This window comes from Budorcas taxicolor, chromosome 9, assembly GCF_023091745.1.
Source record: "Budorcas taxicolor isolate Tak-1 chromosome 9, Takin1.1, whole genome shotgun sequence".
NCBI lineage: Eukaryota > Metazoa > Chordata > Mammalia > Artiodactyla > Bovidae > Budorcas > Budorcas taxicolor.
Window position 1 is genome coordinate 52,600,978 of NC_068918.1, and position 22,732 is coordinate 52,623,709.

General features: G+C 41.1%; 1 long non-coding RNA gene across 1 annotated transcript in view; it reads right to left on the reverse strand.

The window, feature by feature from the left end:
* Positions 1 to 6,011, reverse strand: part of LOC128053594 (uncharacterized) — a 29,293-nt gene extending 23,282 nt beyond the window's left edge. The window contains exon 1 of the long non-coding RNA XR_008199926.1: positions 5,971 to 6,011. This is a non-coding gene — a long non-coding RNA (uncharacterized LOC128053594). The remainder of the gene's footprint in view (positions 1 to 5,970) is intronic.
* Between the last annotated feature and the right edge of the window lie 16,721 nt (positions 6,012 to 22,732).

A 22,732-nucleotide genomic window follows, 5' to 3' on the forward strand; every position in this document is an offset into this window, starting at 1 on the left:
TGGAAGGATGGGGTTGGTTTTACAAAGAGAACCACAGGGAGCTATGGAGCTGAAGGCTGCTCTGGGCTTTGTTCAGTTTGGGGCTGCTTCCCTTCTCTTTTCAGAATCGAGTCTGGTTCTGTCTTTCTAACAAGACAGGCAACTCAGGGCCCCCCACAGTAGAAAGCAAGCCACGGTTTTCACTGGTTCTCCGTTCCTGGTGGCTCCAGTTTGTTGCTATTGTTATAAAGGCACTGCTTCGGATCTCTGGCTGAAGGTGGAGCTCTGCACACGTGCAGAAGGCTTTGCAGGGGAGCGTTGGCAACTGGGCAGACTGGAGAGACTGGGTTCAGCTGACAGGCTGCTGAGGAGTTACTGCCTGACTGCTGTGTGTGCGTGTGTGCGTGTGTGTGTGCTGCTGGTGTTCTGACCCTGCATTGCTTCCCAAGGGTCCCGGGTAGTACCCCATCACACCTCCCCTCGTTTAGGACATGGGAGAGGGGCAATATTTCTCTCCTGATGATTTAATGTGAAAAGCAAGCAAGCATGGTTTTTAAACCCAAACAGGCTTTTAATCGGGAATTTTTAGGTGTTACACACACTCCTACATAATGAGGGAGGGGAATGCCTTGCCTAAGGACAACTTACAAAGGTCACAGCCTGCCTTCTTTGAGAAGGAAACTCAGTGATTCTGTCAGGGCTTCAGAGAAATTCCAGCCCTGGGAGGTGCTTTCCCTTAGTTCCTCCAGAACAGGAACCCCACCTACTTTGGGAGAGGAGGGATTGCTTCTGCTTCATTTCAACAGAAATGACATTTGTGTTGAAATACAAACGGTGAGCATGGCGTTTCCAAAACAAGGAGAGGGTTGGAGGGGTGGGCACCATTCCAGGCAAGGAAACAGAGTGGAGGCTTTGAGGCCTCGGCAAGATCAACCCCAGGGCATTCTGGGAGCTGAAAGTTTCCTGTTTGGTGTGCAGAGTGAAAAAAGGGCTGTATGTGAGTCTGCAGGGTAGGCAAGTGTGAGATCTTCCGTAGCCTTGCAACAGTGTGGTGAATTTAGGACTCAGGCTAGGTCAGGAATTAATAGGTCAAGGAGGGACTTCCCTGGCTATCCAGTGGTTAGGACTCAGTGCTTTCACGGCCGTGGGCCTGGGTTCGATTCCTGGTCTGGGAACTAAGATCCTTAAAGCCATAGGTGTGGTCAAATAATAATAATAAATACAATTTTAAAAATTTTAATTAAAAAAAAAAACCAAGGTAAAGGAATCACTGGGCTAGTGTGGAAGGCCATCACCAGAATACTTTATGTGCATAATTCTTTTGCCTTTAAGGTTTCATTATGTAATTAATTGTTGTTGCAAAATAGATTCAGTTCAGTTCAGTTCAGTCCAGTCGCTCAGTCGTGTCTGACTCTTTGCAAAATAGATTAAAATTTAATTTTTATGCCATATTAGAAGATTGGCTTTTTAATCCAACATATTATTATACAAGTTTTCAAACAAGGAGAAGAATGGAAAGAATTGCCTATATTTGCTAGCTTTACTTTGTCACGTATCTATCCATCTAGCTATTCCTCTCACCATCCATCAATCCACCTTATTTTTTGATGCATATTAAAGCAGTTAGAGACATCAGTCAAGTTCATCCCTGGACACTTCAGTATGCATACTATTATCTAGAGTTTAATATTTGTTCATGGTTCTTTATATACGAACATCTTAAGTATTCCATTTGATGGGTGTTGATAAACATGTACATGAAAATTTGAAGTTTCAAAAAAGGTACAACTTTTACCAAAAATTATCATATACTGTTATAAGGCTTTTATAGTATATACGAAGTGGTATAATATCAAGATAGATTTTGATACATTACGGAGAAGGCAATGGCAACCCACTCCAGTACTCTTGCCTGGCAAATCCCATGGATGGAGGAGCCTGGTAGGCTGCAGTCCATGGGGTCACTAGGAGTCGGACACGACTGAGCGACTTCACTTGCCTTTTTCACTTTCATGCATTGGAGAAGGAATGGCAACCCACTCCAGTGTTCTTGCCTGGAGAATCCCAGGGACGGGGAAGCCTGGTGGGCTGCTGTCTCTGGGGTTGCACAGAGTTGGACACGACAGAAGTGACTTAGCAGCAGCAGCAGCAGTAAGCACTTAAAAAATATTACCTAAAGGGGAATTCCTGGGCAGTCCAGTAGTTAGGACTTGGTACTTTCACTGTCAAGGGTGCAGGTTTGATCCCTGGTTGGGGAGCTAAGATCATGCCCACCCCCCCCAAAAAAAAGCTAAAAAGCCAATAGAAGGGATAAGCTAGTACACAAAAATAAACAACAACAACACACACACACACACACATACAAAAAACCTCAACCCAAAAGGAGACCAAATTAAAAACAAATAGCAAAATAGGAGACTGAAATCTGCCTGTAACATGTGCATCCATATGTGCTAAGATGCTTCAGTCGTGTCTGGCTCTGTGTGACCCTATGGACTGGAGCCCTCCAGGCTCCTCTGTCCATGGCATTCTCCAGGCAAGAATACGGGAGTGGGTCGCCATGCCCTCCTCCAGAGAATCTTCCCAACCCAGGGATCAAACCCATGTCTCCTATGTCTCATGCATTGGAAGACGGGTTCTTTACCAGTACTGCCACCCAGGAAGCCCCACCTATAACATAAATACCTCAAATTTGAAAAACTGAACTTTTCAATTAAAAGATGAAGATTGTCAGCCTGGATAAAAAGCAAGGCCCAACTATATTCTGTTTATAGGAGATACACTTAAATACAGAGACATACATAGATTTTTTTTAACCTTCTTTAATTTTTAAGCTATTTCTCTATAGCATGCAAGCACTAAGCATCAGAAAGCTAGTATTTCTGTATTACCACATATCAGGTGAAGTAAATTTAAAGACAAAGAGTATTTTCAGGAACCAAGAACGATATTGTAACAATAAAAGGTCAATCAATCAAGAAAACATAACAGTTCAAACTGTGTGATCACTTAATAGCAGAGCATCAAAGTATACGAAAGCAAAAACTGACAAAACAGAAATCGATCTGCAGTCATACTTGGAGGTTTTAATACTTCTCTTTCAGGATGTGATAGAATAAATAGACAAAAATATCAGTGAGGATACAAAAGATTTGAACAGCATTCTTACCAACTTGACCTAACTGACATATTTAGATGATATGATAGAATAAATAGACAAAAATATCAGTGACGATATAAAAGATTTGAACAGCATTCTTACCAATTTGACCTAACTGACATATTTAAATGATCCAAAAATTGCAGAGTACATGTTCTTTACAAGTGCATACCAGACATTCACCAAGATATATTTTATGTTACTGGGCCATATGTGAAATTTAAAAAGGAATACTATTTATGAAAGCAGCACAACAAAATACTTAAGAATGAACACATTTAACAAAAAATGTGCAAAACATCTACACTGAAAAATATAAATATTATAGAGAGAAATTAAAATCTAAACAGAGTAAAAACTGGAAACTGCTCATGATTAGAAGCCTTTATATTATCATGATGTCAATCATTCATAAAATGATCTAGAGTAAAAACCATCCAAATCAGAATCATGGCAGGGTCATTCAAAAATAAATTTATAAGCTGATTTGTAAATTTTTTGTGAAATTTCAAAGGACAGGGAAAACGAGCTTTAAAAAGGACAAAGTTTGAGAACTTTGTCAAACTCGTCAAGTTGTCAGAATTTCCTGATTTCAAGAATCACTAAAAAGTTACAGTCGTCAAGACAGAGTGATGTTGATGTAAATAGATCAATGGAACAGAATAGAATCCAGAAGTAGACTGACATTTGTACAGTTGATTGGTTTTCAAAAAAGGTGTCAAGGGAATCCAGTGGGAAAAATGACAATCATCTTAATAACACATGTGACTGGAAGAACTAGATAATGTATGAAAAAAACTGTCATTGTATATAATCACATTCATAGTATATATGTGTGACAAATTACAATTTTGAGCCTGTGTTATCCATGTCCTGGGAAATAAATTATGCATCTGTAGTGCTATATTAGCTTTCTCAAGCCACAGGAGTATTATTTATTATGAAAAACTTGTTAAGGGGCTGCAATAACATTGAGGACACAAGGGCATAGTTTCGAAAATAGTTTCTAATTCATTAAATAATGCTTCACCTCCTGGATGACATAATAAAAATGGCCTTCTGTTTTCACAGCAAGTTTAATCCCTCCCTATATATTCATAGTAGTAGGAGAAATTTCCAGTTTCACTCATGACCAATGATATATATTTGTGAAACTCCTAGCTGGATGGAGGGGCGGGGGCTACATCTGCAAAAATGATATCTCATAAGCCAATAGCTGAAGACTTCTTTTAGATACTGGAAGAATCACATCCTTCATGTACATGGGAGGTAGCATTATTATCGTGACTAACAGAGGTTAATCAAAAGGAGAAGTTCCTGCCCTAACAAGCTGGAATATAAATGTGATTGTGGGTGCTAAGTCGCTTCAGTTGTGTTTGACTCTTTGCAACCCTACGGACTGTAGCCAGCCAGGCTCCTCTGTCCATGAGATTCTCCAGGCAAGAATACTGGAGTGGGTTGTCATGCCCTCCTCCAGGAATCTTCTCAACCCAGGGATGGAACTCACGTCTCTTAAGCCTGCTGCATTGGTAGGCGCATTCTTTACCACTAGTGCCACCTGGGAAGCATATAAATGTGATTAAGTTTTGAAAACTTTTCCCTCCTACACTTTAAGAGGGGTTTCTTGAGGACAAAAGATGGGGCTTCTCTATGATTCTCACACTCACATCCATCAGGCTGAGTAATTAAATAAGGCCTGATACTCTTCAGGGAATTCCTCCAAAAGGGCCCATTGATTCTAGAGAATCAAGTTGTAGCTGGAGTAACTGCACACTTACTTAATTTTAATAATACAGGAAAGTCTCCCAGAGCTGGGGTCAAAAATGCTTCCACCATGGAAGGTATGTTCTTTCTCCCATACAGTGCTAGGCATGCACCATAAACTCCCTCTTTTTCTTTCTTTTCTTCTATCTCTATAGTGTTTTCTCTTTTCATAGTCTGTGCAGGCAATGACACTTCCATTACTATAATGTCACCTGAAATGTTCAGATGACAGGAGGGTTGATCAGATTACATTTCTGTTTCGTTAAATAACATGCCTGCAGATACATTTAGAACACTGTTCCTGCAGTTACTTTCTCAACTTCCCCATGAATGGCACCCATCATCTTTTAGGAAGGATTACTCTTGGAAGTGGGTCATCACAATCATTTTGTTTTTATTCCTAGTTTGATATTTCTGGAGCATGTACCAAAGGTCAGGCTAAGTGCTTTCCTTACATTATGTAGTATAACCCTTATGACACCTTTTCAAATAGATACTTTTATTTCCTCATTTTATGATTAACTTACTTTAGGACAGAGAGTGGGGTGGTGACAGAATTGTACCTCAAGCACAGATCCAAGCCCAGAAGAACAAGCTCTTATAAACTTCCAGTCCTCAGAGGAGTGCATATTTCTGATCTTACCCCAAACCCCAGATACCTGTCTGTAACTCCCTGTATTTTTACTATCAACCAGTTTCCTAGTGTGGGTAGAAAAACTGTACTAGGCTGCATGGGGTGAAATAAAGCAAAACACAAGAAATCATCTTGCTTTTGGAGAACTTCTAATCTAGCTAAGCTCCAGTTAAGCAGTTGTTTTCCATTTAAGATGCACACGAGAATCATCTGCAAAACTTTAACAAATACTGATACAGAAATTTGATTTAACTGATGTAGGGGGAGGTCTGAGCATCAGGATTTTAAAAACTTCTTAGGTGATTTGAAGGTGCAGCCAAGGTTGACAACCACCTAGTTTGAATAACAACAACAACAACAAAACCACATAAAATAACATTAAAACCACTACAATGTACAACATGATATATTCTTAAATGTATTTATTCCTTACCTTATTCCACAAAGGATATGACATGGCTAAACAAATTATTCGGTACAGAACAAATCCCACTGAAGGGCACAGGGTTCCAGGTGCCTGTTAAATAGGCCATCAAAGGGGCCAGGACGCATGAGGTCAGCAGAGAAATAATTTCAGTACAGTTTATTTTTTGGTTTGCAAGGCAGCAGTGGCAGGTTTTAGGAGAAATAATCCTTAGAAAACAGTGATTGGTCCAGGTACTGTTTCTAGGTGGTTGATTGGTCCAAGAACAGTTTCCAGGGAGTTGATTGGTCTGGAAGCTGTTTCCACGCTGTCAGGCCAGTAGATTGCCTTGTCTCCAAGGGTTACTCAATCTACAAAGTGATAACAGGCCTCAGAAGCTTGTGTGAAATGATAATATTTTTTCTCATTACAGAGGCTTGTTGAAAAAAATGCCAGTATCTGAGGGATGACTCATAGGCACAGTGTACATTTCATTGCTCCAACTTCCTTAAGGGCTATGAATTGCTCACAAAGCACCAGCTTCCTAAATTACTTGTTTTGCAAGTCGTGGAGTGGCCAGAGCTGTTTCATGAAAAATTTCCAGCCATTAAAAGGGCAACATTGAACTATTTAGTGCAGTTCAGTTGTTGGAATATTTCCTATCTTTTCTTTCTCCTTCTCAATTGTTGTTGAGAAGTTAATATCAGTAGGGAAAAACAGGTACCCTATAAAATGATGATGTAATAACAAAGCTAAGAAAAAGGATTAAGTCACTGTGCTTCTATAGTCTTAATAGTGAATCATTTTTATTTTTGCATATTTTTATTCTAACCTAAGGTCAATATTATTTGGATGATAACATGTACAATTTAAGACCTGACTATCTAATCATATTTTTTTAATGGTGCTATCAGTTTCTTTATTTTAGAGTGGTTTACCAAGTTCCTCAAAAGTATGATGTCATAACATGCTTTATGAGTAAATTTTGTAGTTTTAGTTTTAGGTTCAGTGAATACTTTTGAGTGGCATTCACACACAGGCTGGACAGTTATTTTACATAATTATCTTATTTTTAAAATAACAACAATAAGCATTGATGGAAGGCCACATGGTAGCAAGCTCTGTTCTAAGGACAGACAATATAGCTGGGAAGAAAACAGACAAAAATTTTCTTACTCTGGGAGGAAAAGATAGGCAATTACAACCCTGACTGACACAAAATGCTTCTGTGCTCCACGTGGTTACACATATTAACTCATTTCATTTCTCTTAACAATCCCAGGAAGTAGGTACTATCAGCAACTCCATTGTATAGGAGGGGGAGATGGTGCACAGAGAGGTTAACTTGCTGAAGTTCACACGTTAGTGAGCGTTGAGCTGCAATTTATGGTGCCACACGCTCCATGCTTAACTGCTATCTTCTGTCTCTCTGTAATTAGCTTATTTATACTTATTCTATTGACATAAGGTAGCACACGTTTCCCTCTTTCTTTCTGAAGTATTTTCAATTTTTAGTTCAAATATTTACTACTTCTCTATAAAGGTATTACATTAGTGCTTTCGAGAACACTGTCCAATTACAGGATGCCTACTGTAGGCCTGGTACTTTACTGACTCGATGAAAATAAAGTGAAATGTTTTGTTTGGTGTATTTGCAAAAATTTTCCTTCAAAATAAAATGGCAGCTAGGAAAGATCTGTAGCCTCAAACTAGGAAATGAGTTAATGAGGTAGGTTCCAACTTTCTCTGCACAGTGGAATCATCTGAAGAAATTTTTAGAATATACTGATACCTGGGTCTCACATCCAGGGATTCTGGTTCAGTTGGTCTGGGGTGAGTTCAGGCATTAGTACTTTGAGAATATGGTAAAATGGCAACGTGACAGAATGTGTAAAAGCCAGACATTTAAAATAATCGTCATTGTTAAAAAGCAGGAATTTGAATCAGATTGATCTGGATTAAATCACACATCTGCCACTCATCAGCTGTGTGATTACAGGCAAGTTTCTGTAGGGGAGGAAAAAATTCTCCATTCTCTTAGGGGCTACAACTGGGCCTACGAATTAAACTGACGTAAGACATAGTAACAGAGGGAAAAGTGTACAGATTTTAATCAAATTTTTCAAGAGAAGGACAACCCAAAGAAGTGATCAAAGCAAGAAGCGTTTGTAGCTTTTAGTCAAAGAAACAATAACTTTTGCAGAAATGACCAAAGGGGCTGGGCTGGGGCAGAGCGTCATGGGGAAGTGACTAGGAGACTCATGAGGGGAATTCGTGGAAGAGAAGGGTTATTTCAGTATGTTTGTACAGACTGATTGTACATTTCAGTATCGACTCCCCGTCTCTGGGGACAAGGATGTTCTCTTCCTGGTACAGTGAGGGCAACTTCCTCCTGGGAAACTTTGTTCTTTTTTTAGGTAGAAAAGGGAAGACCAGAGAACCTTTCAGAGAGGAACTGTTTCTCAAACTCCTTCAGCTCAAAATGACCATCATACCAAAACAACGTATTTTGGGGTGGCGTATCCTGAACGCCTTCATGTCTCTATCTCTCTACGCCTTTCTTTCCTCATCTGTAAAGTGGGAAGAATCGTCCACCTCTCAGAGCAGTTGTAAGAATTCAAGAGCATACACATTACCATCATTTTCACAGACCTGGCGCAAAGCGTGGGTCTCATCAGCAGTTCCTCTTAGCTGTCCATGCATTACTTCACTTGGCAAATAATTGCTGAGCATCCACCATGCTCCCCCTGGAGAAGGAAATGGCAACCCACTCCAGTGATCTTGCCTGGAGAATTCCGTGGACAGAGGAGCCTGGCAGGCTACAGTCCATGGAGTTGCAAAGAGTCAGGCATGACTGAGCAACTAGCATTCACCATGTTCCAGGTGCTGGCGAGGCAGCGTTGAGAAGAATGGATAAGAGGCTAGTCCTCCGAGCACTACTTTGGATTGTTTCTTAGCATTAATTACATGTCCTTAATCTCATGGTCCTTATACTACTCTACCCTGTACTAGGTCATCTGAACGTGGGGTCCCATCTTTACTTCTAGCTTCCTCCATCAGTGGTCCCCTCTTCTCTTTACTGGCTCTTTACCATATTCATTCATTTGTTGAATCTCAGTTCAGCAAGCAAATGGCTTGTGGAATCCTAGTTCCCCAACCAGGGATTTAACCCAGTGGTGAAAGCACCGAGTTCTAACTACTGTACTGCCAGGGAATTCCCTGTCATATTCATTTAAAGGCAATCACTTAATCTTTCATGTTAAAAAAAAAAATCTCTGAATCAGGGATTTGGGGCTGCAAGTTACCCAACAGTTCTGCCTTCATCCTTGGTTGGTTTGCTTAGCAGGAAAGTGTAGATACTGTCTGGACTCACTGCCTCTGCTCCCCAGACTGCTCCATCTCTTCTTATTTCCATCCAGAACACTGTGGTCAGGCTCCATCACTCTGCAGGTATTATTCTCACCAAAGTCACTCCCTTTTAAAACTGTTCAGTGGCTCCATATTTACCTTTGGATGAAGTCCAAACTGTTTAAAATGGCATGTGGTCCTTTCCAGCCTTCTCTCCCTTTTTTGCCTGCACTCCTCTCCCCTGCCTGCTGCCCCCACCCCTCGCAGTGAGTTCCCGCCCACAGGATGCTAGGAATTCCCTAGAAGCATCATACGACCTGTAGGCAGTGATGCTCTGAAGGGGATTTTTAGTCGCTTGTGAGTTTGGTGCGCATCTTTTCCCAATCATGTGTTCAGTGATGTCCTGTTGGTTGCCTAAATTCAGCCACCGTGGGAGTATTTATATCAAGGAAATTGGCAAAATCCACAAATTCGGGCCTTCTCACCTACTCCTAGAGAGATGGCTATTAAAAATCTATCACACAGCATTGCTTTTAGGACTATGTATATATGTTTTCCTCTCTACTCCAGCTTGGCTCAGCTTAAATGCCTCTTTTGAAAGCGTCTCCTGACTCTTCAAGATTGGAATAGATGCGCTTCTCTATGATTCTATGGAAACCCGGGACCTCGTCACCCTGCATTGTGGCACTTATCATACTGATTTTTTCGGTATCCTATATGGATGTGAGAGTTGGACCATAAAGAAGGCAGAGTGCCAAAGATTGATGCGTCTAACTGCGGTGTTAGAGAAGATTCTTGAGAGTCCCTTAAACAGCAAAGAGATCAAACCAGTCCATCCTACAGGAAATCAACCCTGAATATTCATTGGAAGGACTGATGCTGAAGCTCCAAAACTTTGGCCACCTGATGCGATGAACTGACTCATTTGAAAAGACCCTGATGCTGGGAAAGATTGAAGGCAGGAGGAGAAGGGGACGACAGAGCATGAGATGGTTGGATGGCATCACCGGCTCAACGGACATGGGTCTGAGGAAACTCTGGGAGATAGTGAAGGAGAGGGAAGCCTGGCATGCTGCAGTCCACGGGGTCACAAAGAGTCTGCCACGACAGAGCGACTGAACAGCAACAGCAACAATAACAACAACAATACCGGCCAAGTGAAGTCTTGGAGGTCAGGGAAGACTTCATAGTATGGTTCTCCAATCAGCAACGTGATTGTCACCAGTGGAACTGGTTAGAAATGCAGACTCTCAGGCCCACCCCAGACCAATTAAATCAGAAACTGCCTTTTAACAAGATCTCCAGGAACTGAGTACATTTAACTTGAAGATGCACCGCCTTAAGGACCATCTCATCATTTTTCAGAGGGAAAAATAAAACATCAAGGGCTTTGTCTTATTCATTGCCATTGTTCTCCACCTGGGATAGTGTTTGCCATGTAGCAAGGTGCAGCATCATATTTCGAAATGAATCAGTCCATGAGTAATCGAAATAATTAGCTCCCTCTATTGGGCTTCCCTGATGGCTCAGATGGTAAAGAATCCACCTGCAGTGCAAGAGACTTGGGTTCAGTCCCTGGGTTGGGAAGATCCTCTGGAGAAGGAGATGGCAACCAACTCCAGTATTCTTGCCTGGTGAGTTCCATGGACAGAGGAACCTGGTGGGCTACAGTCCATGGGGTCACATAGAGTTGGACACGGCTGAGTGACTAACAGACACATTAAATAAGAAACTTTTTATGGCCCAAGAATGTGTCTTCATCTTTGCATCTCCTAAATTTTCTCACACGCAGTCAGCATTCAGTAGACAGTGGAATAGGATGAATGAATTAGGCTTGAGTGGACTTTTGCTGGGCCTGATTTCAAACATTCACTCTAGAAAAAGTCATTGACTTTTGAAATTGCGGGTCTGTAGAAATCAAGCCTGGAGTTTTTAAATAGGTCACCAGAAACTTCAGATTTTTCCTAGCCATCAACCTGCCTCAACGTTCTACTCTTATTTCCTAGTTTCTTCTAACACAGTGATGCCAAGCTTACCCCACCTCCTTATTTCCTTTTCTTTCACCTAGCATCAACTCACTCCTTGCTCACAGATTCACACGGACATTGAACATGAGGTAGAGTAGAAGAGCCGTGTCTTGCAGTGGAAGGTGCTTGGGGTTTAGTCAGGAGACCCTGGCTGTATTCCTGCCCCTCACAATCTTTCTGGAGACTTTGTCTCTTCCTCCACAATAGGGAAAATGGTAACTTCCCTATCTAATTCACCACATTTTTGTAGGATCAAATGAGTTAGGTGAAAATGCTTTTATAAACTGTAAAGCACTGCATAGAACAAATGCAAAATCTCTCAGACAAATGGGTCTCAAGCACATGCTATGGTTTACTAACTCCCTAGCACGTGGAGATTAAAGCATGTTCCAGGACGGAGAGAGTACAAAATCTGGAGGTTATTTATTTAGGAAATAGGATGCTTACCTGTGTCCCAGCATGTAATTAGGTAGAGATTATGGTTTTGCATTGCAAAGATATAAAACACGGGCTTCATATCAGATGTCATGTAGGAAATCTGGGGTGACTCCATCTGAGATGCTACGTATGCTATCAATCAGCAATACAAAACAAAAATGATAAGGAAATTGTGGCTGATAATTGGAATAACAGTTGCATTCTTCAGCAGGATCTGCTAGGCTCCAACTAATCTAGACACATAAATATAGATCAACACCAGGCAATAGAGTTCGTTTCAAATAGCTACCAAACTGCAAGCATTATTGCAGATATATGGCTTGCTCATTTCTCACTGCTGGCACATCCCTTGCAGATGTTAGTCATCGCTAAGTCACTTCAGTTGTGTCCAACTCTTTGCCACCCTATGGACTGTAGCCCGTCAGGCTCCTCTGTCCATGGGATTCTCCAGGCTAGAATATTGGAGTGGGTTGCCATTCCGTCTCCAGGGGATCTTCCCAATCCAGGGATCGAACCCATTTCTCTTATACCCACCTGTGTTGGCAGGCAGGCTCTTTACCACTAGAGCCACCTGGGAAGCCAACGCGTTATTTATCAGCTGCCTGAAATTGGAAGGCTCGACAATGTGGTCCTCCAATCAGCAGTGTGATTATCACTGGGGGAGCTGGTTAGAAACACACTCTCAGGTCCAGTTCATATCTATGGTATCAGAATCTGCATTTTAACAAGATCTCCAGAGGCTGAATACATTTAAATTTAAGGTACACTGCCTTAGGGACCGTCTCATCATTTTTCAAATGGAAAAACAGAAATCGGGATTTTAAGGGTGATTTTCTCCTCAAGCTCTAATAGGCATGGGAGGCAGAGAATGGATAAGAACAAAGGTTTCTGACTGCTGGTGGTTCCAGCATCGCTCACTACATCACAGCCTGGTTCTCTAGCTTTTGGCTGTGAATTTAGGACAAGTTAGTGAACCTCTCGGAGCCTGTCTGCTCATCTATGAAATGTCTGCCTCACAGAACTGTGAGGTTTAACTCAAATCAGAAAATCTCCAGCACAAGGGACTGTTCACATGAAAAGGCTTATTATTCTCTGATGGAAAGGCAGACAATGTTCTGCATAATTTAAACAGTAGAGGTAAGTTTTTTACTGCACACAGAAGCAGATCGTTATTTATATCTCTAAAAATCTTCATGCCTTGACAGAAATGTTTAGAAGACAGTTCCCCCCCCCTTTTAATTTTTCATATTTTCCATTAAAAATACTTATATAAGCTGCCCGGCACAGGTGCTCTGCTAGTTACTCTCAGTTAATCATCTCGATGGTTAGGCTGATCTATGTTAATATGAATTTGGTGAACCGGGGCCAAATTCACCCTTTGAAATTGGCACCCACATGTGGAATTAAAGAACCTGACTCACTGACCTACTTTCTTGGCCACCAAAACACGGTGAGGCTGCATTTCCCAGTGTTCGGCTCCATCTAGTGGCCAAATATGGTATAGGCATCAATTTTCAGATACAGGGCAATTACCAGGAATTCTACAGTAGTTTTCTCTTTTAACATGAAAAGTGAAAGTGAAGTCGCTAGTCGTGTCAGACTCTTTGCGACCCCATGGACTGTAGCCTGCCAGGCCCCTCTGTCCATGGGATTCTCCAGGCAAGGGTACTGGAGTGGGTTGCCATTTCCTTCTCCAGGGGATCTTCCCAACCCAGGAATTGAACCCAGGTCTCCCACATTGCAGGCAGATGCTTTACCCTCTGAGCCACCAGGGAAACAAAACGCATCCAAATTCTCACTATTGAGGAGAAATGATCTGATATATACATTATCAGATGTATTTTTGTTTGTTATATGTGAAATAATAGGCCTCAGTTCAGTTCAGTTCAGTCACTCAGTCATGTCCAACTCTTCGCTACCCCATAAACTGGAGCACGCCAGGCCTCCCTGTCCATCACCAACTCGTGGAGTTTACTCAAACTCATGTCCATCGAGTCGCTGATGCCTTCCAACCATCTCATCCTCTGTCATCCCCTTCTCCTCCTGCCTTCAATCTTTCCCAGCATCAGGATCTTTTCCAATGAGTCAGTTCTTCACATCAGGTGGCTAAAATATTGGAGTTTCAGCTTCAGCATCAGTCTTTCCAATGAATATTCAGGACTGATCTCCTTTAGGAAGGACTGGTTGGATCCCCTTGCAGTCCAATGGACTCCCAAGAGTCTTCTCCGACACCACAGTTCAAAAGCATCAGTTCTTCAGTGGTCAGCTTTCTTCATGGTCCAACTCTCACATCCATACATGACTATAGAAAAATCATAGCTTTGACCAGATGGACCTCTTTTGGCAAAGTAATGTCTCTGCTTTTTAATATGCTGTCTAGGTTGGCCATAATTTTTCTTCCAAGGAGCAAGCATCTTTTAATTTCATGGCTGCAGTCACCATCTGCAGTGATTTTGGAGACCCCCCCAAAATAAAGTCTGTCACTGTTTCCACTGGTTCCCCATCTATTGGCCATGAAGTCATGGGACTGGATGCCATGATCTTAGTTTTCTGAATGTTGAGTTTTAAGCCCAATTTTTCACTCTCCTCTTTCACTTTCATCAAGAGGCTCTTTAGTTCTTAACTTTCTGCCATAAGGGTGGTGTCATCTGCATATCTGAGGTTATTGATATTTCTCCTGGCAATCTTGATTCCAGCTTGTGCTTCATCCAGCCCAGCATTTCTCATGATTTACTCTGCATATAAGTTAAATAAGCAGGGTGACAGAATACAGCCTTGATATACTCCTTTCCTGATTTGGAACCAGTCTGTTGTTCCATGTCCAGTTCTAACTGTTGCTTCCTAACCTATATACAGATTTCTCAAGAAGCAGGTCAGGTGGTCTGGTATTCCCATCTCTTATCAGAATTTTCCACAGTTTGTTCTGATCCACACAGTCAAAGGCTTTGGCATAGTCAATAAAGCAGAACTAGGTGTTTTTCTGGAGCTCTCTTGCTTTTTTGATGATCCAGCAGATGTTGGCAATTTGATCTCTGTTTCCTCTGCCTTTTCTAAAACCAGCTTGAACATCTGGAAGTTCACGGTTCACGTACTGCTGAAGCCTGGCTTGGAGAATTTTGAGCATTACTTTACTAGCGTGTGAGATGAGTGCAATTGTGTGGTAGTTTGAGCATTCTTTGGCATTGCCTTTCTTTGGGATTGGGTTGAAAACTGACCTTTTCCAGTCCTGTGGCCACTGCTGAGTTTTCCAAATTGGCTAGCATAATAATAGGCTTATAAATGTACCATACTAACGGTACATTTATTTAGAAATGTACCATATTAATGCAAGGCGATAATGAGGAAACTGTTGGGAGGGAGAGAATTCTGTTCAGCTCAATTTTCTGTAAACATAAAATAGTTCTAAAAAATAAGCCAATTGATTAAAAAAAATTGGCTTAGGATTCTTGTTGCTAGCTGGTAAGTTGGCAACTTTCTGATTTGGAAAGAAAAACTAGGGTCATTTTTGATGCTTCTGTTGATGAAAAAAATGAATCAATAATCAATGTAAGAAAGAAATAGAAGATTTTATTCCAGTCAACCTGAGGGTTTATAAGCTGGGAGACAGTTTTTCAAGAAGCTCTGAGGTCGGTTCTCTTTTTAGATGTTAAAGCACGATTATAGAAGTTTTTGAGACAAAAGGTTCTATATCCAAGTGACATTCTGATAGTTTAAATAGTCTGACAAGGTGAGTAGTGGGTCATTGTGATCTCTTACAGGATTAAGAAAAAAGTATCAGCTCCTAACTGGTTACTTGTTGGTGTCGGGAGGGAATTACCTTTTTTTTGTTGTTTTGGTGAGTCTGTCTGTTTTTTTTTTCCTCTGTCTTCTAAGGAGAACGCATATGCACAGTGCCCACTAAAGGGAGAGAGAGTGGCTCCAATGGCAGAGAAAATTTTGTTAAATTTTTCTCGTCTTGCTTTAAAATAATTTTATTTCACTACTTCATTTCTGTGGTATGTCCATTCTGTCATCAAACCCTAAAATTTTGTTTCTCAAGACATTAGCCATAGTCAGAGAGAAAGACATTTTCCTCTACCCTTCTAGGTTCTTCTGCTTGATCTAAGAATTAAATTGACATGAAGGTGAAAAGCATTAGTTGCTTAGTTGTGTCTGACTCTTTTGCAACCCTGTGGACGGTAGCCCACCAGGCTCCTCTGTCCATGGGATTTCCCAGACAAGAATACAGGAGTGGGTTGCCATTCCCTTCTCCAAGGGATCTTCCCAACCCAGGGATCAAACTTGGGTCTCCTGCATTGGTAGGCAGGTTCTTTACCACTGAGCCACTAGGGAAGCCCTGATATGAGGAAGGTTAACAGGAGACAATCAAAGTTTCATAACATGTCTACCTGGGAGAGACCCAGGAAAACTGAGTAACTCACCAAAATGGCCAAAACCACTAATGAACCTTAATACTATCTTAACACAGTCCCTTGGACCGCAAGATCAAACCAGTCAATCCTAAAGGAAATCAACCCTGAATATTCATTAGAAGGACTGATGCTGAAGCTAAAGCTCCAATATTTTGGTCACCTTATGTGAAGACCTGACTCACTGGAGAAGACCCTGATGCTGAAAAAGATAGAGGGCAGGAGGAGAAGGGGATGACAGAGGAAGAGATGGCTGGATGGCATCACAGACTCAATGGACATGAGTATGAGCAAGCTCTGGGAGATAGTGAAGATGAAGGAAGCCTGGCGTGCTGCAGTCCATGGGGTCTCAAAGAGTCAGACATGACTTAGGGACTGAACATCAACAGCAACAATACTATCGCCAGGTAAAGACAAGAGATGTTTGGGGTAGTGGTTTGGGACGTCAGAAGGGAGAAAGACAATTGACATGGAGGTGAAGAAAAAAAAAGAAAGCAAATATTTGGTAAATAAATGCTTGCATGGGCCATGGAGAAAAAATGGGATTCAGAGTAGACCTGATCTCTAGAGAGTTTTCCCTGTACATATAACCCATAGTCTTTGCAGATATCTCTAGAGATAGTTGTATTTGGGAACAGGTCTTATATCTAAATTCTTTTTTAGGCAGTTAGGGGGAAGGTCCACATTTCTTTCCGTGGCCTTCAGGCCTTCATTGTTTTTAGCTTGAAGTAACCCACCTGCAGGAGAATCCCAGGGACGGGGAAGCCTGGTGGGCTGCCGTCTATGGGGTCGCACAGAGTTGGACACGACTGAAGTGACTTAGCAGCAGCAGCAGCAGCAACCCACCTGCCAAAGAGACTTTTTTAAGGCAGAGACTTAAATCTCCATAACAAACCTTACCTTTTACTGTGTTTTTTCCTGGTAACCTCCCCAAACTGGCCTCTGTTTTGGTCTGGGTACAGGTTGGAAAAGAATTTCCAGACATGAGACAGAATGAGAGGGAAATAAGGTTTATTAGAATGGGAGACACTGTTAGAACAGCAGGCCAGCTCAAGGGAGAGCCGACGCTAAACAAGGGTCCTTAGGCCACTTTTATACCCAGGGTACAAGGAGTGGGATAGAGGTCTTGCGGGTCATTTGCTGATTGGATGGGGCATGCATATTGGGTCGGGGAAGAGTGGAGCAAATACCTTCTCTCTATGGGGTAGGAGGGGAGACCGGTTATACTGTTCCACTAATAGTTACAACATGGGGAAGGGAAAGACAATAAGGGTCTGGTTTTTCTGTTCCTGCATTCCAAGACCCTCCTTGGTTTTATCTGCTCTTTTGTCCTGGGGTCACCACATTCCTCCCTCTTGTGAATTTTATGGCCAATTCTTTGGCCCCTTTTGATTCCCTGCTCCTGTCTAACTATCTACCTATTTTCCTTCTCAGGCATTTGGGAACCCAGTCTCAGAGGGAAAGGGGTGATGACCACTCTGGCTTCTTCAGGCTGTACAGGGGCATCGTGGGGCTCTGGGTTCCGTTTGCCTGCTCTCTGTCAGGGTGCATTTATGGAGGGAGATGAGAGTCCATGGAATGATAAGGTGACTTGTTCCAGCATTGTCTAGCTGTTTGTTGGTCAGGGAATATTCTTGTCATACTAACACTTGGAGATTTGTTGTATCCTAGAAGAAACAAATTTAACAAGAAAGGTAAAGGTACGTGGCCCAAAGATTAATAGAAGTAGAAAAGTTGCTCAGGGGCTACCAGGAGAACCAGGAGCAGACATTGGTTTGCAACCTTAGTGTTTCTCTCGGTATGAGAAGATGCAAGAATTTGGGCTCATAAAATCTTTACCTGAAAACATCTGACTATCTGAAGGCCGGTTCTTGTGGGTTTTTCCCAGAGCACAGAGTGCCTTATTTCTGATCTCCACCCTGAACTCCTTTCAGGGGATGTTGAAGGTAAGCAGATTCCAGTGGTCACAAAGTAATCCTTAGAGAGGCAGCTGGCAAGCGCCACCTTCCAATCAGCAGGGTCCTTTCATAGCCCCATATTCGACGACTCTTTGGGGCATTTCATGGCCACTGTGTCCCGAGGTGCTGGGAAGGGTTATTCCCAGGCTTACCGAAGATTCCACTGACAGGCCACTCAGTGTGTTGTTACTAGACCAGGGCTTGTGAGTAGCAAAAGTCTCTGGACCATACCTGTCTTACTAGCTGCTTGGTCCAGGAAAATATTCCCTCCTGTTGCCTCTTCCCATATCTAGAGTTACTTTGTTACACTCATTGATCTCATATGGAACTGTATATCAGCATTTTATCACATACTCAGTTACACATTTGGTAATGTAAAAAATCTTCTGAAACAAGCGACATAGAAAATAGTATAGCTAGCAGTTATTAGTAAGGTCACAAGCAAGAATCTAAGTCAAGAGCTTTCATTAGGTATAGCCCAGTATACCCCAGGTCATCTGACTTCATTTGTTAAATGACTATAGCCTGGTGTTAATCTCTTGTTTGTACCTCAGGGAGCGGAGTGTCTGATCTTTATCTGAAGATTGGTTACTGAGATAAGCTTTAGAAACAAACTTAGAGTGTCTTTTTAAATAACTTAATTAAACCTTTTAGCAATATAACATGACAGGGAACTGTCTCAGAAGTGTCTTGGTAAACACTAGACCTTAATTAACAAAACTAGAAACTTAGTTTAACAATTAACAAAACTTAATATTCAATGAAACATGATTTTTTTTCATTATGAGGGCATTAACTCTGTAGCCAGGGAAGGCTTTAACCCATCAGATAAAAATGAGGTTTGTTAGGAAGCTGGGAAAAGCCAAGTGGCTGTCTTGGATTTCTCATAGCCTTGACTCTTTGATTTACAGCTATTGTTCACCCATTTTTAAATCCCTGATTTAGGAGTAGAATGTTGCCATGTTTTAAGGACATCAGGATAGCAAAAGTCTAATTGTGAAGGCTTATTTTTTGTAGAAGCAGAATGAGGTTTGTCTACATGTACCATAATCTTAAATAATGCTTATTTACTTTACCAAAGTAACAAAATATTTAATAAACAAATATAAATCACTTAAAGGCAAAGAAATTCATAATCTGTTATTGAAAGCTTCATTCTAAGAAAACTTTGTTCTCTTAATACAGAGAGTAGACTAAATTCCAGTCTGGTACCAGTTTACCAGATAACAAACAAACAAAATTTGTTCATCAGTTAATCTTAGAAAAGTCTTCTCCATAAATCTTGAAGAACTAGCAGTATTTTTTTAAAGGCATGAGAGTGAAACCATAGAAGGCAAGTTTAAAATCTAATTAAATTGCAATTGACAAGGTAGCCTGATCATTGCTGTGACTTGTAACACTTTAACATGATAACTAATTATAACTGACAACATTTTACATATCAGGACATATCAGATTTTCATGAATTTCACATAATTTTATAGGCTATCTATATAAGCAACATCAACCATACAATTTAACCTGAGAAGATTCAGGTTAAATCTGCATCTTTAAGTATTTGTTTAAATTCTCTAACAATACTTCCCAAGTCATTTAACATGTCAAATGAACTCAGGTAGCTTAATGGCTCTTTATGGCATGTTTCAGGGGCCCTCTGAAGCATCCCTAAGTTAGCTAGAAGTCAAATGATTTAGGAAGTGTTTTCAATAAATATCAAAAGGGTTTGTAACACTCAATCAGATAGGATCATATAAGTCACTATGAAACAATAGTTACTCACTTAGCCAAAGTTAACAGAAGATTTCAAAGGTAAACATAGAACAGATTACTTCAAAGGTAAAGAAACTTAAAATCCATTATCAAAGGCAGTTCAACATCTTAAGAAAACATATATTTGTACACAAAACTCTTCCCTTGGGGTCTACTTTCCATAAAACCTTCTTATCACTTTCTGTACCCATTACTTTGTTCTCCCATCCTGAAACAGCCACCTGTAAGTCAAACCTACTTCCTTTTCCCTTCATAAAATGTAATTTCATTTCTCATACCGTCTTTACTGAAAACACTTTGTGCTTTCCTTAAGCAACCAAGAACGACCTTTGTATTAGCATTCTATAGATTGGTGGACATAAATACCAGTGACAATTTCTAAAAAAAAAAATTTGCTTTCTTACAGAGAGCATCTCAGGATGGCATCAAACATTATTTATTGGTAGTCCAAAGTCTCTTTATTTTCTGTATAAGAGGGAGTTAGCGTTAAGTAGCAAATGTTTCCGAATCTTATTTTACTTGGAGAAGACCTAGCTATTCAATAAACTTCTGTCACTTAGTTTAGCACTACCCTAGAAAATCAGGCTACCAAAATCTAGAGAGACTGTTTTAGACAGACATTTCTAAAGTATAATTATTCTTAATAGAGTTTGTCCAAAAGCTCATATCTCATTTACATTTTTTTTGAAGTTTCTTCACGGCAGGTACTTTTCTTGCTGACAAACTTGTAACAGATATAACAATATTTAACTTATAATAAACCCAGCACAATGAAAATATGCTTAATGTTAACGGTGCTTAGACATGTCTATACTAGACATGTCTAATTAGATTAGCAAACAAACATTAATATTAGATATTGAATATTCCCCAGTTCACGTGAATCTGAAATTCATTTAGGTTAATTTCTCTTGTATTTAGAATTGTCTGATTTGTAAGCACTTACTTTTGTTTAGGCTAATTAAATTAGAATTCATTTACAACTTCAGCAATATTAAAATAAACCCAAAAGACACACACTGAGACATACATAAATCCAGACAGACAGGCAGAGATCTTATAGTTTTCCACCTGATAATTAAAATGTCTCTTTGACTCCTCCCCACCTTTTTTTTAGGTTTTAATTTGCCCAAGGCTGAGGTCTCAGGCAAAGTGGGCTGTGTATTTCAGAGTCATAGAAAGGGTTAACTTCAAGCTTTTCTTTAGGCAGGATTTTTAACAAGCTAGTTGTTTTAAACCGCATATGCAAAAAGAATTGGTTTTGAAGCAAAGAGGAGAGTTTTTGATCCTTCAGGCTTTCAAATATAGGAGAAAGACCTGGACCAAAGGGAACCTCAGAATCCTTTCCTAAAAATCATGTGGCTATGAAAGGTCGAGAACAGGTCATCTAAGAAATCTGATGGAGAGAGACAGAGGTGGGCAGGAGATAGGGAGGAAGGAAATTCTGAGTCTTTTCCCGGCTTTTGGCAAAGCTGGTGTACCATTCAGAGGCCTTTTTTGGGGTTGGGGTGGGGAGGTTATGGCTCGGAGACAACACCTAGGCTCCTGTCAATCAGTCTGGACCAAAAAGGGAAAGAAGTGAAAGTGATAGGGAAGAAGGCTGAGGAATTCGCCTTACAGTCCTATGGGGGAGGAGGTGGCCAGGGGATGATGGTCTCCGTTTTGAATATTTCTTGGCCTAGTCCTCAGTTGGAAAGAAGACAAAGGAGAGACCCTCACCCGTTCGGGCGGGAGCTACTGGGGTGCAGTGAGCAGTGGGGCCTTCGGAACACACTAGAGGGTAACCCTGGCCAGTGTTCCTTTGTTGCTTCCACAGCACTTGCCTGTTCGCAGAGGGTCCCTATGAGAAAGGAGAAGCGAGGAGGTGGGGAAGAGACCCCAAGTCCCTGTACGGGCCATCAGAAGTGTCGTGGTCTGGGTGCAGGTTGAAAAAGAATTTCCAGACGTGAGACAGAATGAGAGGGAAATAAAGTTTATTAGGATGGGAGACATTGTTAGAACAGTGGGCCAGCTCAAGGGAGAACCGATGTTGAACGGGGGTCCTTAGTACACTTTAATACCCAGGGTACAAGAAGTGGGATAGAGGTCTTGTGGGTCATTTACTAATTGGATGAGGCATATATACTGGGTGGGAGAAGAGTAGGGCAAATACTTTCTCCCTATGGGGTAGGAGGGGAGACCGGTTATACTGTTCCATTAATAGTTACAACATGGGTGAGGGAAGGACTATCTGGTTTTTCTGTTCCTGCATTCCAAGATCCTCCTTGGTTTTATCTGCTCTTTTGTCCTTGGGTCACCACAGTCTCTCCATTTCCCCCAACATCTTTCTTTTGTCTTTGGCTCAAGATGTTAGTATTTATGGTGCTGGCTGTCTCAGCTTCCCTGGGTATCTCACATCCATATGTGAGATGTCCATGTTAATAATCTTCTGTTTGTTTCTCTCTTGTCTTTTATGATAGGAGGTCTCAGCCAAGAAAAGTAGAGGGAACATTATTTTTCCTTTCCTACATGACCTATTTATTAATAACAGAATGGAATTCAGAATCAGGATTGAGTTGATTTATAGAAAATAGATGTGGTATCCTTGTATGCAGGTTTGTGACTTGTTCAGAGTTGGGCATATATTTGCAACCCTGGAACTGGAGTCATTTCATGTTGAGACTTTGTTGGGGGAATTGATGTTGTTAAATTAATTAAACAGTTTTACAATTAAATAATTAAGGAGGCCATTCGACTGATGTGTGTCTCTCATGCCAAGAGGGCCTACAGAAATAAACCAAAATCAAACCCTGTAAATATGCCCAGGTTAGGAGAAGGCAATGGCGCCCCACTCCAGTACCCT